The 21,130-nt window shown below is 47.0% G+C and overlaps 1 protein-coding gene across 5 annotated transcripts in view; it reads left to right on the forward strand.

Moving 5' to 3' along the window:
* Arhgap28 (Rho GTPase activating protein 28) overlaps positions 1–21,130 on the forward strand; it is a 172,913-nt gene that overhangs the window by 53,440 nt on the left and 98,343 nt on the right. The window contains exon 1 of one of the 5 annotated variants that reach the window (XM_087902275.1): positions 2,247–2,420. The exons of 2 other annotated variants lie outside the window; for them this stretch is intronic. The gene's annotated coding sequence lies outside the window, so the exon portion shown is untranslated. Of the gene's footprint in view, positions 1–2,246; positions 2,421–6,840; positions 6,945–6,973; positions 7,277–21,130 lie in introns of those variants that run through there. 2 more of the 5 variants (XM_087902277.1, XM_087902276.1) reach the window with 2 other exon arrangements.

Here is a 21,130-nt window from a genome sequence, read left to right on the forward strand (position 1 = left end):
CCATAATACTCTTCCTGCTGTGGTCATCCTTTCCTCTTCGGTCATTGCTTTGCGAATCCTCTCTGATCTTATCCTGGTGTCGCTTACTCTTCCATGCTATTTTATAGACAAGATCCTTTGGCCCTGTGTCACCTGCTGCGTGCACGACCCAGCCTGACACAAAAGTCCACCATGTCTTACTGAGCTCACTCCCACATGTTCATGATTAGCTGAGCCTACACTTCGACTTCCGCGGTGTGGTGCTGTGTGGTGCCTGTGTCTTGTAATCACGCTGTGTTTCTTGTGGACCGCATACGTCTACAAGCAGGAGTCTCCTATCTTGCTGTGTTTCCTGTTTCCCCAAGATGTTTTCTCTTTTACCGCCCCCCCCCCTCCATTTTTCTGGCCTTCTTTTGGATTACTTGAGAAATTTTCTTATTCTGTTTCATCTTCTCTCTCATGATGCATCACTCTGATCAATACTTTTGTACTTCACACCCCTCGATCCCAGTTCTCACTATGACTTCGGATACAGTGTAAGCCCCTGATGGCTTTGTGATCTCTCTTTCTCCGTCCTGAACCCCTGGCTCCTGTTCTCCTTGCTCTCACCACATCCACCACGCACTCCAAAATTCATCTTTCCGAGTGTTTGTTTTAATCGTCAGTCATGCTTGAAAGAAATAAAAAGACAAAAAAAAAGGTTTCTTTGTGTCTGCACATACCTGCCGCTCCCATCGCGTTGGTTCTCTGGTGTGATGCCAAGTTTTCATTGAGAATTATTTTGTCACCACCTGAGAAACTAACATGCTTCGAAGTGCAGCTCGGCCACTGTGCGTCCTCTGCACCTTCGCGGAAGTCTAAGACACTATTTATTCAGTCTTTACTCTTAAAGACTGACTCCATGAGACGCAGAGTGAGAGGCTGAGTGTTTTCGTTTTTCCTTTCAGCCCTTTTGAGACACCCTTCTGGCTTTTGCTGGTGCCTTTTCTTATGGAACTTGATGTCCCTCTTTGCTTTGCCCGTTTGTCCGTGCTCTCTCTGTCTTTCTCCTCTGCTGCTGCTTGTTTGGTCCCTGTTTTCTCACTGATGATATCACAACACACGGGCCCGTGGGTTTCTTTGTGTTGTCTTTCCTTGGGGTTCGTGGAATTTCTTCAAGCTGTGACGTCAACAGATTTGGGGACTGGGTGAAAACGTAGCAGCCATATTTTAAGATTGGCTTCCTGCCCTCTGGTCCTATCTAGAACTTCAGCAGCAGGTCTGGTACGATTGTCCCTCGTCCCAGGGGTCACTAGGAAGCTCTTCAGTTTTTCCAATTCCTCCCCAATTTTGTCTGTTCCAGTGTGGATATTTTTCAGATTGTTTAGTCTTCAAATGTATCGAACTCTTATTTTGTGGCTAATTAATGGCCGGTAAGCTCATCTTACGTGTTCTTCACGTCAGACATGCCTTTCATCTCCAGAGGGTCGCGAGCTTTCCTGTCTTCTGTTTTCCTCTCATGTGATTCCTTTTAGAGTTTTCAGTCATCTGAGCATGTTTACACTCGGCTTTCATTGCCTGGCCTGTGAGGTCTTACATCCTGCTGCGTCTGGATTCCTGTGTGTGTCCCCTTCTTCCCCTGCATGGGAGTTGTGTTGAATTGAATGCTGGGCTTGTTTTCTTCTTGTTATTGTTTAGTGTAAGATCAGTGAATGTTTTGTTGTATTTCCATTAAAATGGTTAGGGCAGACCCCAGAGTAGAGGTGACCAAGCTTCACGGAAGTAGACTTCTGAGGTCACGACCTCAAGGCCCAGACCCTCCAACAAAGACTTTCTATTCCAACTGGACAGGACTCACATGTCAGCCAGCCAAGGGAGCTCAGGGGATTGTTTAATTTATAGAAACTCATTTGTTTTTTGTCAGACTCCGTAAAGCGGACCCTGCACATTGCGACTTGATCTTCAGCCCCAACCCCAATGAAATGCCGTATGGATTTCTTTGTCTGCCTAGCTCCTTCCTGTCTGGCACTTGGACCTTTTTCCCTCACAGATTCTTTCGGCCTGAGCCTTCCAGAATGCTGTTCTGTGTTCCCCTCACTGGAGGAGACCACGGCGTTCCCGAGTCTGTCCTCTAGGGACTGCCGTTGGAGCTCCCTACCAGACAGAAAGCAAGCTGGACTCAGCATTCAGAAAGACTCACCTCACCTCTTCCCTCCTTTCTTGGACCACAGCCGGTCCTTCCTTTGCCTAATATCTGTAAACAGTCTCTCAGAGTTAATCTAGTTCCCTGGTTGTTTATAGTCGACGGGCCAATCTAGTCCGGTTTATGAGGACATTGTGAGTGTCTCCTAGACATTCAGGCACCCGTTGAGTCTGTCAACAGAAGAGTCCTGGAGATCACTGTGTGCAGGATCGGCTTGCACCGAGCTTGGACCCAAGACTGTGGTGGCACATCCGGACAGGTAGGGGCTATGACAGTTGAGAGGAAAGGGGTGACCTGGGACTCCCACTCTTTCTGAGACCTTTTCCAAAGTCTTCTTGTGTAACAGGTATGTGGGTCGGGGACAGCTCATGCATTCGAACTCTCCCAGGTGTAAGAAGGACTCTCGGGCTGGAGACTCTAAATCTCATGTTTCACGTATGGCCTGAGATATCCTCCTCCGTTCAAATGTTTGTGGCACTTCCTTTGCATTTTCTTCTTCTGTATCAGAGCTGTTGATTGAGTGCTTTCTAAAAGCACTCTCTTTAGGGCTTGGCATTTACAATTTACTTACTATCACCATGACCTGGCTAAGGCGGATGCTAGCATGTCTGTGCCTGCTTTCACTCCTGAAGAAAGCGCAGTTCAGAGAGATGGAGAAATTTACCCAAGATTATATAATTGCAAGTAGTACAGCCAGGATTTGAACCTATGCCCTTCTCACTTTGTACTTGGCATTCTGTTTTTGAGACAAAGTCTCCTGTATCCCAGGCTGGCCTCTGGTTCGCTGTATAACTGAGGATGATCCTGAACTTCTGGTACCCTTGCATCTTTCTCCCAAGTGCAGTTGTTACAGACATGTACCAGAAGGGCCCAATTTTAAATGGTGCTGAGGATGGAACCCAGGGCTTCATAACCACTAGGCAAGAACTGTACCGACTGAGCTACATCCCGTTTGCATGGCATGTTTGATATCAGGCCGCATGCCCCTCCCTTATCACAGGCTACCTTTGTGCTGCTGGTGGCTTCTGTTTGTCTCCTTGGCATTTGAATCAGTTGAGACTCTGAAGGTTGTAGTTACAAATCTGTGTCTTCCTAGCCCCGCGGAGCCAGGAAGTGCCATCGCTTTTGTTAGTCACCTTAAAAAAGAAACAGCCCTAAGTGCTTGGAATTAATGTAATTAAGTAATTAATGTCAATAATGTAATTAAATATCAAAACTACATCTGTCCGTGTGACTTCGTTTGACCTGCCTTTGTCCCTACAGAGTTTAGTTTCTGGAGTCAGCTAGTATTGGAAAGTGACTGCCTAGAAGACAACAGCTGTGAACAAGGGACACAGCATCTCTTTATTTCTGTTGTGTTGTGAAGCATACACATCCAGTACCTGCAAACTGGAGGGAACTGTGTTCTGCGATATTTGTTGCTTTGTGTCAGACATAATTTCTCTTCTCTGACAAGACAGAGTTTACATGTTCTATCCTGTCGAAAACACTTATTTAATAATACCAACGCTAGATGTTCAGCAGTTATTGATAAATCGCGTTAAGGTAAGACATGTGCAATGCCACAAGCAGAGCCCCTGGCCAGTTCCTTGAACTTCTATTTTTATTTGCTGATCAAATACAGTACGGGTCTTGATCACATTTGTCAGAACAGGGTAAAGCACTTTCTACAGCATCCTGGTTGGCCGCCTGTCAGCATCCCCAGGGAGGATGTCAGAGCTTCTGGGTGCTTTTCGGGGCATCATCAGCTTTCCCTTTCCCAACTCCAGGCTGAAGTGGTACCTGTGCTGGAAGGCAGAGTTGGTACCGCATCTGGAAGCCTTCTGCAGCTAGATTCACAAGTCTGTGCAGACTGGCATTTGTCGGGCCAGAGTGTAAATATAAGGTGCGGGAGCCAGAAGCTGTTAAGAATCCATTTCAGAGCTCCTGAAAAATCTCTAATTAGTCAATTAAAAAAAAAACACCTCCAGCGTTTGAAGCTCCGAGCAAGAGGAGAAGCGGGCGGAGGGAGATGGGTGGGATTTTTCCGTCTCTGAAATTAGAAGCTCAGAGAAACAGGGGAACAGGCCCTTATAGGCAGCAGTTGCTGGCTTGTCTCTGTACTGAGTTTATCTCACCACCCTGTGTTCTTTGGAGGTGTATTGGCCTAAATCTGTAGCACATGTATGAGATACAAGAGATTCTTTTTATTTGGGAACAAGATTGATGACATTCAGAGTTAGCATTTATAAATATTTATTTTCTTTTATTACTGCTTACGAGGACATCTGGAGTGGGACATGTCTCCTCTCACGTTAGGAAGTGAGAGCCTGGAAGGTACAGGGAAAAGAAGTGAGACAGGGAGCGTTCTCTCTCCGAAGCAGAACAAGAGATTCCTGAAAATTAGGAGAGCATTGTGTTCAGACGATCTTCTCATGTGGACAGATCTGACCTCTTGGTAACGACATTAAATGGGCAAATACCTAATAAAATCACATTCTTCCTGGCATGTGGACTCATGAACAACCATCAAGCAGTGTCTGCTCTCTCGGGCAGCTTGAGCTAGATTCAGGCAGTAAGAGAAAGCCCAAACTTGTATGGTTTCACGTTCTCTCTTCTCCCCCAGCACGCTTGTTTCAAATAAAATAGTAAGCGGATCATGAAATCCACAAGGGAAGCTGAGTCTTTATTCTTCATGTGAGGTCATGCTCTTTAAAAAATAAATAAATAAATAAATAAAGATCCGCGGACCCCAGTGTCACCATCTCCAGGGTATAAAGGGCAGCAGAGAACAGCCTTTGGGCTTAAGAGAAGCAAGTTGAGAAATGTACCCCACTCTAAGGTGAAGCTTCCTTCAGTGGGTTAACTCATTTTGCCTGTTGCACCTACGGGGTGCCTCTGTGCATTCATCCCTCAACTCCACAGTCCCGAAACGGATGGACCTGGAAAGTCAGGATACGCAAGATGCCTCCAACCCAGAGAGACGGAAACTGTGTTTTCACTCAGGCGCAGACGTCTGTGCTGTGTGCACATGTACACATGATGTGTATGCGTGTGTGGAAAGCTGTGGAAAGCAGCTAGGAAGACTACTGAGACCGGGCAGTAGTGCGTGCTGGAAAAAGGAGGTGGAACAAGTGGAACACAAAGGAAAGGAGACTGGGGATGGATTATAAGGGAGGACCAGAGGTAGAGGGGGTGGGGGAGAGGTGGTGGAGGGAGGGTCACTAAGGTGCACTTCGTTCAAAATCACAGTGATATCTAAATCTTATACTAGTTTAGATAATGAAAATAGAAATGAATATGTAGTTCTGATCCTTCAGTGATTTTTCAAGAGCTTTTTCATCTCATTTCCTCTGGATTGTTCTCCACGGAAGAGGCCGTGTGTGCATGCCACATAACCATACCCGGACCCTTGAGATCTGTTCTAAGATTTTGGAGCTATGATTTTTGTTTTTTAAGGCTTTGGAGCATTTGTACATCCCTGAACTGAAAATCTGAAACTGAAAATCCAGACTCGAAGGGCACTCAAAAAGTTTCAAATTTTGGAGCCTTTCCAGCATGGAGTTTTCAGATAGATGTTAGGTTGGCCAGGCGGTGGTGGCACACGCCTTTAATCCCAGCACTCTGGAGGCAGAGGTAGGCAGATCTTTGTGAGTTTGAGGCCAGCTTGGTCACAGAGTGAATTCCAGGACAGGCTCCAAAGGTACAGAGATACCCTGTTTCGAAAAACCAAAAAACAAACAAACAAACAAAAAAACAGATGAATGCTAGGCTGCATTCACACCAGGCTGACTCTGAGTAGAACATTGTGTCTGCCTTTGCAGAAATTACACATTCATTCTTTCAGTCACTAAACAGGTATGTACTTACTATTTGCTGACATGTATTGTATGTTAACGTGCACCAAGAGCAGTTATTGTCACTGGAAGTAATAAACCAGGCGGCAAGTGAGTTTGCTGCCTTTCTTTATACCTTCGTGTTCATGGGGCAGTCCGTAGTATGTAAACAAAAATTCAGTCTTTAATTAGAGTAATTTTTGTCTTGAGTTGGGGATCGAACTCAAGTCCTAGAACTCCTGGAGCAAGCTAGACAAGTGCTCTCTCAGCGAGCGACAGCCCCAGCCTGCAATTTTTGAGAGGAAATAGGTTAGCTTTTAAAAATCCGACTACTGCTGACTGATAAGTGTGTAACAATAGCCAGGAAGTTAAATATTGTGCTGTAATAACAGTATGATCATGTGGTGTGTGTGTGTGTTTTGTGTATGTGTGGCACGTGTGTGTGTGTGAGTGTGTATTACTGGGGATGGGACACAGCCTTGTGCACATTGTGCCTAGTTTTCCACGGCTCTGAACTACATAGAACCCTAAACTTGGGGTTGGTCTTTCATGTTCATCTTTTGCAGCTCACAGTGGGTCTGCAAAGTCCATGTTACTAGTCCCATTCATCCACATGAAAAGGTTGAGGTCTATAAGGGACCGAATTTGGTCAAGATGGTAGAAAGTTATCTGTGGTGAAGCCCTCTGCAGTCATACTTTTACCTTCTGACCATAAGTCACGGTTTGTGTCTGTGCTATGGCTCGACACATATTGGATTAATCAGCCCCAAATTCTTTCCTTTCTACATTTCACATTAAAAGTCTGAAGACTAGAAACCCTCTATATCACAAGAGATCCACTTTTTGCCTCTGACTCTTACGGTACTCTTAATGGAGCCTGCATCTCCTTAGGGGAAGCGTGTTTCTAGATCTCAGTCACTGCCAAGCTTTTCCAGATCAGCCTCCTGACTGCTAATTGCACTTCCAAAGTAAGTCTTCCTTGGGGAAATGGATGGAAGTCTGAGCTGAGACACAAACAGGAAGGCGGCAAGGCGACGGCTGTCCGGCAGGCAGCAGCTCTTTACACAGCTGAAGGGCAGAGGGAATCTGCTCTCCACAGAGCCACGCGGACTCCACTGCCCTTTCTTCCTTGGCCGCGGGGCCCAACCCTGCTTGTCCTGTGGGAGGACAAGGCAGCGCTCAGTGGTGTGAGGTTGAGAAGGCTGGCCGGAGATGGCGTCCCTGCCTCCAGGCCATGAGGGCACCCCGTGACAGAGCTGTTCTGTGTCTCTCGTCTCTGAGACTTTTGTCCTGCTGGTCGGTAAGTCTCCAGATGCTCCCGTCAGCAGCATCGCAAGCTCTGGGCTCCTTTCTGAGGCCGCGTCTCCCATTTATCTAAAAGAAGGGAGCAAAATTGGCCGCAAGAGCTGTTTGTAAAATCCAGTTTCCAGTGGCCGCTTTGGTGGCGCTGGTGATAAGCATCTTGGTGGTTTATAGGTACATCGTGTGACAATAGTAAATTGTGGTCGTTTTAGCCCTTTACGGGAGGTTGTGTCTCGTGATGGTTATGGATATGAGCTTCTAACACGTGATAGAGAAAGAAACAAAGTAAATCTTATTACTGATGTAAAAGCCTGGTTTTAAAATGCCTTAATGCATTGGCCTTAAGAATGCGTGGCTTAAAGGCTCTTGGTTCTAGTTCCTAGTTTGAGGTGAGTGGCTTGAAACAGTCTAATCCAGTCTTCCTAGCTAGTTCTCTAAGTTTAGTAACATTTACTCCAGTAAACTCACTCTGCCAGCTGTTCCACCTTTGAGTGGAATTACTTCCATCTCTAGTCAGGGTAACAAAGCCTTGCCAGCTTGGTTTTTGTTCTGAGACAAAGGACACCACGAGCCAGGAGTGGCCTTGGCGAGTAGGACCTTCATTCTGTGCCGCTCCGAAGGACAGACTTCTGCTCCGGGGTTTGGGGTTTGGCTGATTCCCATCTGTCCTTGGCATTTGCCCTTTCCCTGACCTCTGTGTACAGGTTTTCCCTTTGCTTTCTGTGCAGACTGCTGTGGGTTGATTAGCACCCATGATTAGTATGTGCTGAAGCCCAGACCTAATGAGCTCAATTGCAGGAGCCTTACAAACGCAGGCTGCTCTCAGTAAGGCTTCCACAGTGTTGATGAAGCTCTCCTCCTGCTTCATCTGTGCACCTCCCTCTCTCCTGTCTGCCTCGTGTGCAGGAGGGCACAGGACAAGAGGAAGCAGAGCGGCTGCACATTTCAGTTTTATTTCCTTTAAATCATATCGGAATCCTCTGATTGCGTATTATATTTTTTAACTTAAATATACGATCCTTGTATCTTTCAGTCTGCACCCACAGTTATTTTGTTTTAAGACTGGTCTAACTAGAGCATTTTGTGATCTAAAAGTAAAGACCACTTGGACCCCACGGCACCTTCTTTCTGGAGTCTCCCAGAGTGCAACAGGAAGCCCACCTTGACGAGATGTTGCTTGCTTGTGGACCGTGTGGCGGGTAGGATACGTCACATTGGTGGGCGGTAAAACTTGGATTTCGGTCCTAGACAAAAGCAGCTGCCAACTGCAGGCCCAGAATACCGTAAGCAATTCCATTGTGGTACTTAGGATGGGACATTAGCGTCTCTCTCTCTCTCTCTTCTTTTAAAATAATGACTAAACTGGTGCTCTGATGTCCGTCCCCAAACACGGGTCCGTCCTTAAGCCTTTAAGCCATAGTTTGTTTCAGCCTGTGCATTCCGTGGTTTCTTTCTGATAGCCGGAGTTCTGTATATCACCGCCACCGCCCTCCCGCCACTACCTCGAGACAAGATGAGCCGAAAGGAATCAATAGCTCTCAACAGGAAGAAGCGGGACTAAGTCAGGCCCCACTGGAAGGCTGTAGTTGAGCTACTGCTGGCCTAGTTTATGCTGCTTAAACCTAGAGGTGGCTTGGCTGCCTCAAACAGACCCCTGCCTGGAAACCTTCCGAAAGTTGAGGGTGATAACAGTTCAACCTAGAAGGACAGTGTTGTGGGCGCAGAGCCGGAGCCCCCAGCCAGAACTGGGAGCTCTGTGGCCGGAGCCCCCAGCCAGAACTGGGAGCTCTGTGGTTTGTTGGTGCTGGGTGAGAAGACCAGCCAGAGATGCAGGACTGTAGCAGAACAATGTCCCAGTGCTTATGTAAACAGAAGGGAGGAGAAGTGAGAGGTGTTTCTCAGGGACACAAAAGCCTGGAGAGTACTTAGGAGAAAGAAAGGAAAACTCACACTCTGGAGAGGAATGTTTGGCCGCGCACCAGCTGATTTGGTAGACACTCATTGTTAAATGACTTTAGTGGCAAATAAATGACAGGCTTGGAAAACTTCATTTGCCTAACAGCGAGCCAGCAAACCTGGGCCTGTGGGCTGGGAAGATGAGCCCAAGGCCCCTTCCCTTGCCAGATGTGTTTGGTGAATACAGGCCCTTATGGATGCTCATGGCAAAATTGGGGCTCACCAGGTAAGCATAGTTACTGCTTGGCTCCATCCAGATCACACCAGCGCTGACTTTCCAAAAATCTAACCTTCCAATGAATGAATGAATGAGTGAGTGAGTGAGTGAGTGAGTGAATGGTGATTTGGAACATAGGCAGTCCCTTGGTTTGTGCACCAGGAAAGCTGCTGTTGAGTATATTCCGGTGGCTTTGTTCATCATAGTGGTATGCAGCTCTCTGAGTCCCAGGTAAGTGGACGCTGCAGATGTCTCGATCTTGGTTTTTTTGCTGCTCCTCTGTGGCCGGAACTCCTGCCAAGCCACATTCTTATCACCTGGTGAAGGAAAACTGGGGCTGCAGCAAAACGGCTTTTGCTTTTCCCGTACACCAGGTTCCCAGATCCTGCTGCCATGTGGAGAGAATGCACAGTGACCTGAGATTAGTCTAGGAAGCAATGTGGGGAGACCCCACAGATACGGTGGAAATGGGTGTCCATCTGTGAGTGTACCTGTGTGTTTATTTGCCATTTATTTCAGTGTTCTTTTTATGCATTTTTTTCTCTCTTCTCTTCTTTCTCCTTTCTTCCCCTTTTCCTTCTTTCCTTCCCTTTTACAGTAGGGTCTTGCCATGTAACCCAAGTTGGCCTTAAACTGGCCATCCTCCTGTTTCACCCTACAAATGCCAGGGTCACAGGCGCACACCACTCTGCCTAGCCTAGACCTTCTTTTATAGTAGTAAACACATGCCACCCATCCTTCCATTTCAAGTTTTGCTAACTATGAATAATTCAATAGGGATGAGTCTGCTTGTATGCAGTATGAAAGCATCACGGGCTTGGTCCTGTAACTCCTCTCTGCGAGTTTCTTTAAAGAAAGAAAACCCTTTTAAGTCATTCTGTGGCTGTCTCATGCCAATAGGAACTTCTTATTTATTCAAAATTTCATTCAAGTCCGCAGAACAGAAGCAAGCAGAACCAGCATTAGGCAAACCCACGGTAGATTGTTTTAAGAAATGGCATAACTTCCTAAGTATTAAGGGTGTCCAAAATGTTAGATTTTGGAAATATGTGGGGATTTATGGTAGTGGTAGGGGTAGGTCTAGATGCTATCAAGAGAAGGGAACTTTGAGACAGAAAACTTGGTACAGGTTTTTGTGACCCATTTCATTTTGCTCTGTTTATTTCATTTTTTCAGATTTTGCTAGTAGTCTAGGCTTGCTAGGAGCTTAAGATACCCAGAATGGCCGGGTCAGGCATGCACCACCCTGCCCTGCAGTGTGATACGGGATTTACAGACTTGGCTCTGGCAGGTGCTGACTTGGGGGTGAAGAGGGGAGGCTAGAAAGAGGGGAAGAATCTGAGTCTCTGTACTCTTCCCAAATCTCCCCCAGAGCCAGCGCCCTCTGTGTGTTCTTTGCTTTAACTCCCAGCTTCTTCCCAGATTGCTATTTGAAAATAAATAAATATTCCCACTAAGGTAAACAAGTCCTGAGCAAACACCTCTGTCAGCACACTGTGGACTCTCCTTGCCAGCTGAGTGCTTGGCTCCGTCCTGCTTCTGATCCCCAAGAATCAATTCCTGTGGGGGCCAGTTCCTAACGCCCCCCCTCTAGGTGTGCCGGGGATGTGTCACAGGTGTTTGTACACACATGGCTTCATTAATCTTCATACATGCCCCTGGAGCAGGCTTACAGGCGAGGAACCCGAGCGGGTAAGGGTCTGGCTCAAGTTCGTTTAATTTCTAGCACCAGATCAAGGAGAACCAGAATTTGATGCTGGGGTCTGGGTGCCCTTCCCCACACCAAACTGAATGAATGGATGGTCCGGTGTGTTCTCTGTGTTCTGCCGGGCAGAAGTAGAAAGACTCGGGTTGTGATGATAATAGCTACAAGACTTTGAATTCTCCACTGGGGCCACTTTCCTGCATCAATGAGGGCTCCATTTTCTCTCCTTAGTTTTCAGGGCTGTGGAGCCCTGCTGAGCCACGCCCAAGCCCCAGTCTATTTGTTCCTTATTTCATTTTGTATTTTGAGGTAGGGTCTGACTGTGGGGCCCATAGTGATCCCCAACTTAACTGAAAGACACCTAAAAATCATTCAGTTCTTTTTCCACACGGCTCTCCCGAAGGGCAAGATGGTGTCTATCCTGCCTGCAAGGGGAGGCGTACATGTGTAGGAACAGGACTGGGAGAGAGACCAGCAGAGAAATTGCGATTCGAAGCAGTGATGTGCTGCAGAGAACTGTCTGTGCTTAGCTCCTGAGTGGGCTGTCTGCCCATTTTCACTGAGCTGCTTACAGTTCTCCTGTTTACTGAAGAGTTACCCCTCTGACTGCTGTTTGACCTCCTCGGGTTTATCTGCTTATCCCTACCTCAGAGTCCAGCCCACATTCCACCCGTGCTTCCTTGGCCAAGGCATCCTTTGTTAGCGTCCTGAAGACTGTGGTGCTGGCTCTCCTGCTCTGCAGGCTCTCTTCCTCAGGGCAATCTTCTGCACCCAAGGCTAGCCTGCTCACCTTCACGATGTAGAAAAGACTGACCTTCATCTGCTGTCTCCCTGTATCTTCCGTGAGGTCTTTCTCCTTACTACCTCCACAGATTTTTCTTCAGGACCCTTGGTGCTTCCCTGGAGCATCCAATTTTCTCTGGCATTTTCAGCTTCTTTCCAGGTGGCCCTGGCTTCCTCAGTCTCCCTCTGATGAGTGCGTTAGTCCTGTTGATATTCTCCCTTAAGTGTGTTTCCCGGCGTGGAATTTTAGTTCTGCGGGATTCGAGACAGCTAGGCGCTCTGAATGACCCGTAGTTAGTAGTTGACTGACTCCGGATGCTACGTATCACCCATTTGCGTTATGGACGTGGCACGTGCTGCATTGGGTTTCAGAGGAAGCAGAAAGCAGGTTGGCACGCTGATGGCGCTCAGTGTGATGAGCCCACAGCTTAGACAGCCCACAGTCTGATGATCAGTCCGGAGAATGCCGTAGGAGGAGCTGCAAGGAGAAAGGACGCAAGAGGACGCAGACGAGCGAAACGCAGTAACAAAGGCACCAGTTCTGAGGTAGAGACTCTCTTTTGCACGGCTGTAGGGCCGTGCACGAGGAGGTCTCTGGCTGTCGATGCCCTCCAAACCTTCAGCAACGTTATTTCAAGTATGTAAAGTGGATTTGAATAGCACACATGCCTTAGCACTTGAGTTCTGTTTCTGCTGTCAGCATCAGAAGAGGGGGGATGCTTTGGGCTTTGTCAGTTGGCTAAGTGCTCATGCGGTCTGGAGAGAGGAGCAGCCAGCCCCCTGCATCCGTCTTGTTTTTATGTAGATGCCTCAGCCGGTCTTTGGAGTTTCTTTTCTCGAATGTTGACGTGTTACCTTTGTTGTTGTTTTGAAGGAAGTTCCTCCTGCAGTGATGAAATTCCCATGGATCGATAGCCAGCCCATTAACGGGCTCCAGGTTTCTTGTGAAGTGTCCTGGACATTCCACTCCCTGTGTCTTTAAAACCTGCAAGCCCCATGATTGTAAGGTGGTGCCCGCTGCCCGTAGGAAGAAAGTGCTTGCATTGTTCATTCATAAGCGGATCGTTGGCAATCATCGTGGCATGGAAAGTAAAGTGACTGCCGTAGTCAGGGGGAAAATGGCCCAAGTGTGGCAGAACCCTGCTTCCAGATTGCAGTTTCCCCTTATCTGGTAACATGTGTTTAGGCTGCTGGCAAACTTCCTTTGTTTTTCTTTCTATAAAATAAACTACAGTAGTACCTACAGGATTTCTCAGGGGACTGTTGATATTCAGGAGGTGCTAACCCTTTACAGTACACTAGAGAGGTTATAGACAACTACTGAATACAAATGCACCCTGGCTGTAGTCGGCTTCTCCCTTTTATTCTGTTCGGTACATAGGGAGTGCTGGGAAGGTCTTATGTGACTTTACTGAATCTAGTACAGATCCTAATTAGATGGCACTCTATGCATAATAGCTCTGTGTGTGTGTGTGTGTGTGTGTGTGTGTGTGTGTGTGTGTGTGTGCCTGCCTTGTATGCGTGCATGTGGACATGTGGAGACCAGAGATCAACCTAGGGTGTCAAACCTTAGTTGCTCTCCACTTTCGTTTTGGAGATAGTCTTTCATGGCCTGGAGCTTCCCAGGTAGACCAATTAGCCAGAGATGCATTTGCCTCCACTCCCCCAAGGCTGGGATTATGAGGGTGGATACCACATTGCCTGTCTTTTTCATATGTTTCTGGGAATGAGACTCAGGTCCTCTTGTTTGCAGAGCAAACATTTTACCAATTGAGCTATCTTGTCCCCCCCCCCCTTGTAACTAAGGAATATTGAAGTATCACAGTAGATTGCTCTAATGGATTTGGGAGACTATGCTAATGGATTTACAAGGCCTTGTTATTATGTCTGCTAGTTTTTTCACCAGATAAATAGACTTTGTATCTTGTTTGTTTTCCAGAATTAATTTTTTTGGTATTTGACTCCCAAGTAGAGGTATGCTGCAATTTCCTCAGTAGCCCGTTGAGGATGTCTGTTCTCACTCTGGAATGTAGGCCATTCCCATTGCTTGCCAGTTGTAAGGACAGCAAAAACATCTTTCTGCCCTTCTACAGTGCTTTGAATCTCTTCCTCAGAACCATAAAATCTGTGAGGTAATAGTTAAAATCAGTTAGTCAAGTCTTATACAGACTTCTGACTATTTTTTATGGCTTCAAAATTACTCTGACCTGTGTGTATCATTCTTTCTGCAGAAATCTAGCCATCCTTGTTTTAAAAAATTAAATACAGAATAACTCAAAATGTCATTAACATTGAAGCTCAGGGTGCTTAGCTTATGTAGAGGAATTTTTGGTTGATGCTAGATTGTTTGGTTGGCATCTACGAGGCCCTAGATTCAGTCCTCGACATTGTAACTACACATATATTTAGACAGATGGTTGGATAGATGGACGGACAGACAGACAGACAATTGCAGTATGACACTGAAGAGGGGAAGAACAGAATGAAGCATGCTTTCTGTCCCTACAACAGGTAGCTAGCTGAATGTGCCCCTCTTACCTCTCAGCCAGGGGTCCATGTGCTTCTAGGCAGGGCTGCAGCTTTATAAAGCTGTGAGGCCATCTTAGCACTAAGTCGGAGATCAGGTAAGACCACGGACAAAGTCCAGACAGGTGACCAAAATTAGTGAGTCCTATTCAAAAGCCAGATCACCGAGACCGCTGCCCCTGGAGAGAGTTTGACCTTAACCAAATACTCACTGACACCATTGAAGCAGTTCAGGCTGAGAAAAATCAATCGGTCTTGTAATGCACATGAATTTCACAGTCACAGACTATGACTTTCTTTATTTCCTGTGATATAATTTATATTCCAGTTCCAAACCCCCTCTCAGGCAGATTGTGGAAAAATTTAATATAGTCTCAGCCGTAGCAGTCGGTTTTATCCAATTTAGCACTTTTGACATAGCTTCTGGATAAAACTCGGGAATATTAGCAGTTTCACCGACTGTGCCCTCCTCTCTTCTCTTGATTGTTGCTAGGGTGGTCTGTCCTTCTCCACCTCCTCACTGACCTCTCTGAGTCCTGACCTAGTGGGGTTGGATGCAGTGTCCTTGGGACAGAAATGGGGTGTGTGGCCCAGACTCTACTTCCGCCTGACTCTCAATTCTGAGCCCCTCCCTCCCTCCCTCCCTCCTTCCCTTCCTCCCTCCTTCTCTCCCTCCCTCCCATCAGCCTTTCTTTAGGCAATGAGTAGAACCCTGGGGCCCACCTCCTTAACTCAAGCTGTCCTCTACCCATTCTTCTCATATCATGTGTCACTGAGGTCACAAACCCTCATGGTAAAAAAGGGATGCGGCCAGCACATGTCTTCCCGGATTCCCCTGAGCCCTGAGGGGACCCAGGACCCCCAGATGTCAGCTGGATGTAAAACACTAAGTACACACTCTAGTTGTTCCTCCGCAGATCTTTCTTCTTCTCAGATTTGTGGGAGGAAGGGATCTAAAAACTTGCTCTCCTGATCTTCGAATCTCTTCTCAACACTGTTTTTTCATCGTGCATTTCAACTACAGCTAAGAATTTAGATTTGGATTCTCTGCTCATTATTTATTTATTATCTATTTATTTAATGCATTACTCCCAATAATTCTTTCTGAGGCAAGGGGTGAACCAGCCATCTCCCATCTCTTAGAATGTGGGTTTAGAGACTCCCCGTGAAGGATGAATCTATCCTGGCAGCCAGTCCCTAATCTGACTCATCGACTCTTGAGAGTTTTCTCACTTCTCAGAATTCTCAGGGGCTTAAAAACCTTCCCCAGGATGCCCGGATCTCCCTGGAAGGGGAAATAGAAGAGATCTTGGGAGTGGACTATGGGCAGGCGGGGATGGGACCATGAGCAAGAGCGACCAGGTTGGGAATGGGCAAAGGGCAGAATCTGTCAGAGACTACAAGGATGACCCTAGCTAACACTTCTAGCAATAGCGGGTATGCAGCCTGAACTGGCCATCTCCTGTGACCAGCACTTCAAGTGGAGGGACTGGGACCCCAGCCCAGGCATATAACCTTCAACCTACCGTCCGTCCTGCCTGTGGGATGTACTGGGATTGGTGCCTAGCCTCATTGCCATCGGAGAGGCTTCCTCCAGCCACTGATAGAAACAGATGCAGAGACCCACAGCCAAACACAGGTGGAGTTAGGGGAATCATGCTGAAGAGGGGGAGAAAGGATTATATGAGCCAGAGGGATCAAGGACATCACAAGAAAACCCACAGAATCAACTCATCTGGGCTCACCTGGGCTCACAGAGACTGAACTGACAACCAGGGAGCCTGCATGGGCCTGCCCTAGGCACTCTGCATATGTGTTACAGTCGTGTCCCTTGGTCTTCTTGTGGGACTCCTAACAGTGGGAACAGGGGCTGTCTCTGACTGCTTTCCTGACTTTTGTGACCCTACGCCTCCTGATACTGTGTCACCTTGTACAGCCTTAATACTTGGGGAGGTGCTTAGTCTTATTGCAACTTGCTCTTCCATGTTTCGTTTGTATCCACGGGAGACCTGCCCTTTCCTGGACAGAAAGGAAGGAGAAGCGGATTGGGGGTGGGAATGGAATGGAGGTGGGCTGGGGAGGAGGGACTGGGAGGAGTGGGGGGAGAGGAAGCTGTGGCCAGGATGTAAAACAAACAAACAAATAAAGGAAAGAAGGAAGGAAGGAAGGAAGGAAGGAAGGAAGGAAGGAAGGAAGGAAGGAAGGAAGGAAGAAAGGAAGGAAGGAAGGAAGGAAAAAAAGCCTTTCCTAGTTCCCTGGGCAAGGCTCTCCCGCAGTGGCTGGGGAGTCTTGTTTTCTAGCTGTTAAATAGCGGTAACTTTTTAATAATGTGTTTTGCTTTTGAAAAAAACAAGCAAGTCCTTTCCTTTCTTCTATTACTTCTGCTGTTGTTGTTTTCCTTGAGATGAGATCTTGCCCTGTTGCCCACGCCGATTTCAAGTTCTCAGGCTCGGGTGATCTTTCCTCATGTGTGACTAGCACTACAGGTGTGGGCAGCCTGCTATGTCCCGTGTTTAATGTATTCATAAGGATTTCGATTAGAGAATCGATAAGGAAGTTCCTTCGATTATGCATGTGTGTAAGTAGCCAATATGGGAATGTGTGTGTTCATGCAAGCAGATGTCAGTGGGACCTACAGATCTGTGGATTCTCCATCCTTTCATTCAACCCCCTGATACTGAAAATGCTTGGAAAATATGGACCTATTCTGAATACAGTTTACTTTTTGTCTCGTCATTACCCTTCCCCCAAACAATATAGTCGAACAACTATCCACACTGCATTAACATTGTAGTAGACAGTAGTTAGAATCCAAAGACGATTTAAAGTATGCAAAGATTCAATGGACATACTGGGTCATTTAGTATGGAGGCCTTGAGCGCTATAGAGTTTTTATAGCCACAGAAGAACCTGGAACCAGCAACCTTCATGGTAGGTATGTGTTAACTACCCATATTTACATGCATTTTCTGATATTTAATTAAATGTGTATGTTTGTAGAACTTCTACACATATAATTGGGTATATGTGTATATATTCATTAGATATGTACGAATATGACATTTTGTTCTTTTTTCATCCCTGTGATCAAAGGTCGGAGACGCACCACTTAAAGAAGGACATTTATTCTGAGGGTTTCAAAGGCCCCAGACCATAGTTGACTGATTTGATTGCTATGGGACTGTGGTAGGGGCAATGTCAAGGTGGAGGGGTGTATGACAAGCCATTCACCTCCTGGTAGTCAATGAGCCAAGTGGCAGGACACGGTCTGGGGACAGACACCTTTCCCCACCCAGCGACTGGCCCACTTCCTAATAACCCATTTGGTGAACTAGTGAATTGGTGATGCCATTGGTGAGGTGACAACCCTTATGATCCAGCTGACCTCTGAGTGTGGTGAGTGGGCATCCATGTGGTCATGACAGGGTAGGAGCTTTCCAGGGCGCGTCTCCTCCAAACAGTACTGCTCGGGCAGGTTTCTGGGTTGGCATCTGTCTGCTTAGCCATAGTGCTTGCTGCTTGTATTTCCCTTGGGTCACCCATCTTGAAGTTCCACCAGTGATTGCAACTAAATTTTTTAAACAAACAAACAAAGCTCCTAGAGGCTTCCACAGGGATGCCTCTGAGTGCAGAGTGACCCCTGCTTTCCATGACTGGCTCAGGCAAACCTGCCCGTCCTGTTTCTCCAGAACATTCAAGGGAGGCTGTGTGTTACCTTCTGGTGCTGGGCTGCTAATGGCTTCCCAGAACTTCCTTTATGCCTTTGCCTGGGGGCAGTCAGTGTGTTCTTTTATCTTTAGAGCTGACCTTACTCACCAGCCCCTGGAGGGTCCTGATACCCTAAACACTGCCTGCCTAAATGGACCCAGGCTTGACTCCTTCCACGCGCTGCCCTTTGAACCAGTCCAACTCCTCTCAGTTTGAAAGATGTTTACCTTTAATCCCAGGAAATAATAAATTGCTCCCTGAGGCTGAAGTTCCTCCCTTGTCAGCTCCCTTTGTTCTTCTCCCCCTTTGCCCCTGTGGTTTCTAGTTAGGTGGAAGGGCCTGCTATAGGCAGGGCCTCTACCCAAGATGTCCCTCACCATTGCCTTTCCATCACTGGGCCTACTGCCTCTGCTCCAGCCTCAAAGTTCTTTGGTTCTGCTGCTCATGTTAGCTGGTCCCTGTCATTGACACCCCCGCCTCGCTGTCTCCATCCTGTTCCCCCCAACCCTCCAGTTCTCAGTTGTATGATCTTCCTGGTCTCCATCATTGATTCCACCCAGCCCCCCAGTTTTTGATTTTATGATCCTTTGTTATTTTCTCATTGGCTTTCTTTCAGACCACATTTTGAAAATAGCCAAGTGAGCCTCCTAGGAAGGTCTCCATTATCCAGCCAGAGTTGCTGTTTGCTTCCCCTCAGGACTCAGGAAGGAGTCCATGCAGTTACAGATGTGTGGAGCACAGTTCGCTGGGCAGCCTAGCTGCTGCTGCTGCTGCTGCTGCTGTGCCTGGGCTGCACGGCATTCTGGGAGTGTTGTCAGAAATCTGGAGTCTCCCGTCATGCCTTAGAATCGTGGCTCAGAGTGTGCATCAGGATTCCCAGGCTGAGGAGAGGGTGCAGCTTGGCACCAGCCCCCTAGCTGGAGTATCGGGAGACAGGAGCTGCTCACTGGGATGTCTCTGGGAAACATCTCTTGTTTCACCTTTTCTGCCTCCAATCTCTTCCTTATCCTCTACCTGGAAATCAGGCTCAGGTCCCTTCTAGACTTCTGTATCATTTCCGTAAGCTTATTGAATCCACGCCGAACTCTGCACGGCTTAAAGTGTTAAAGGTGAAGAAGAACAGAGAGACACAGGCCTGCTCTTTACAGGTGAGGTCAAGTGCCACCGTCATTTTCAACATCCGAGGAGGTCCATGGTAGGCAGGTGTGGGGACAAAGGCCAGAGTTACTGCTTGATGGAAGTCGGACAGTCTCTCGGTAAAACCCAAAGTGTGGTCCCGTTTGAAAATCTTAATTGGAGCTTGAAGCATGGTCCAAGATCTAAGTGTTTTTCTAATGCTGATTTTGACGAACAGCAGTGTCTGAGCCAGGGTGTCTAGCAGTCATGGAGGCAAAGCTGTGTGTCAGAAGGTAACAGCAGAAAGAGGTGCTGGTAGTAGGCAAGCCCAGAGAAGTACAATGCCTGCTTCCGTTCAAGGAGATTCTCAAGAGAAGTTAAAAGCAAATGGCAGCCTCATCAGCTATTTCTGATACTGACTTCAATCCTTGCTAAATCTTTTAAATCTCCTGTTAGGAGGGTGCGCACGTGAGTTCCTGATTAGGCTCCGTCTTTCAGTACCTGCAGACCACACTCCTCTTCGGGTCCCTGTGTCAGTCACATAAATAAAATTGCTCAGATTCCAAGTTCTCCAAACAGAGATGAAGGAAGGGTCATTGATATCACTAATATGTTTTGAAAGAAACGTTGGGGTAGGACCATGAGTAACAAACTGTATTCATTCACCCGTTCTTTCCCTCATTCATTCATTTAGACCAGACATGCGGCTCGTAATTTAACCCTATCCTCCTCCTCGTACCCGAGATGTGTCTGCCTCTTGTGGATTCTTGAACTTTGGCCATCCTTCCTCCCTCTCTGTCCAGCTCTTCCTTCCTTGGCCTCAAGCTTCCTCACGCTAACTCAGGTTGCTTCCTCCTCTCTGCTCTCTGTGTTTAGAGGCAGCTGGACCTCAGGCTGACTTCTGTACACATTTTCGGGAGTCTGTACCCTCATGGTGGCCTGATTCTAAAATTTCTGGCATGCTGTAATCCAGGTGTGAAAAATGTACTCACAAACCTGTAGGCCTGGGGACTCCAAAGCAGAGAGAAAAAAGGGATGAATCTGTATGCAGATGTGACCCGGGGCCGAGTGAGGGGTGTTGGCAGCCTGAATACCTTTTCTGGTGCTTGAACTCAACCCAGCTCACAAGAGTGATTTCATCATCCTCTGTTTACATGAGGGGAAAATGGAATAGAATAGGGTCCAGGTCAAAGAACAGTGCACATGACAAGATTATTATAGAAGCTTATTTCTCACAATCATGATATCTGTTACTGCTCTCTCTCTCTCTCTCTCTCTCTCTCTCTCTCTCTCTTTCTCTCTCTCTCTCTCTCTCTGTGTGTGTGTGTGTTATTTATAATTGGTACATACTGAAGATTTTTTTTTCTTAAGAAAAAAATAACAATTCTCTAGGAAATAGAAACTATTTGGAACGAGGAGAAAATTTTGTTTTGATAAAAGAAAGCAGTCCAGTGCCCTACCACTGAGCCATAGCAGTGCTGGGTGGTGGTGGCACACACCTTTAATCCCAGCACTAGGGAGACAGAGGCAGGCAGATCTCTGTGGGTTCAAGGCCAACCTGGTACAGGCTCCAAAACTATGCAGAGAAACCCAGTCTAGAAGCAGAGGTCTTTAGATGTACGGGTTAGTTGAGCAAAACAGTATTTTGATGTCAAATGGCTAAGGTAATAATTTCTAAGATCAATTCATTTTTACCATCTGGATTTCACAGAAGCCACTGTTGATCTACAACTTTTATATTATAATTTTTTCCACTTTCTTTTTTTCCTCTGCCTTGTTTTGAGAGTTGACCTCCAACTTACTGTGTAGCCCAGGTTATCGTCAACTTACTCTGTCCAGGT

This window comes from Myodes glareolus, chromosome 27 (assembly GCF_982192425.1).
Source record: "Myodes glareolus chromosome 27, mMyoGla1.1, whole genome shotgun sequence".
In the NCBI taxonomy this organism is placed as follows: domain Eukaryota; kingdom Metazoa; phylum Chordata; class Mammalia; order Rodentia; family Cricetidae; genus Myodes; species Myodes glareolus.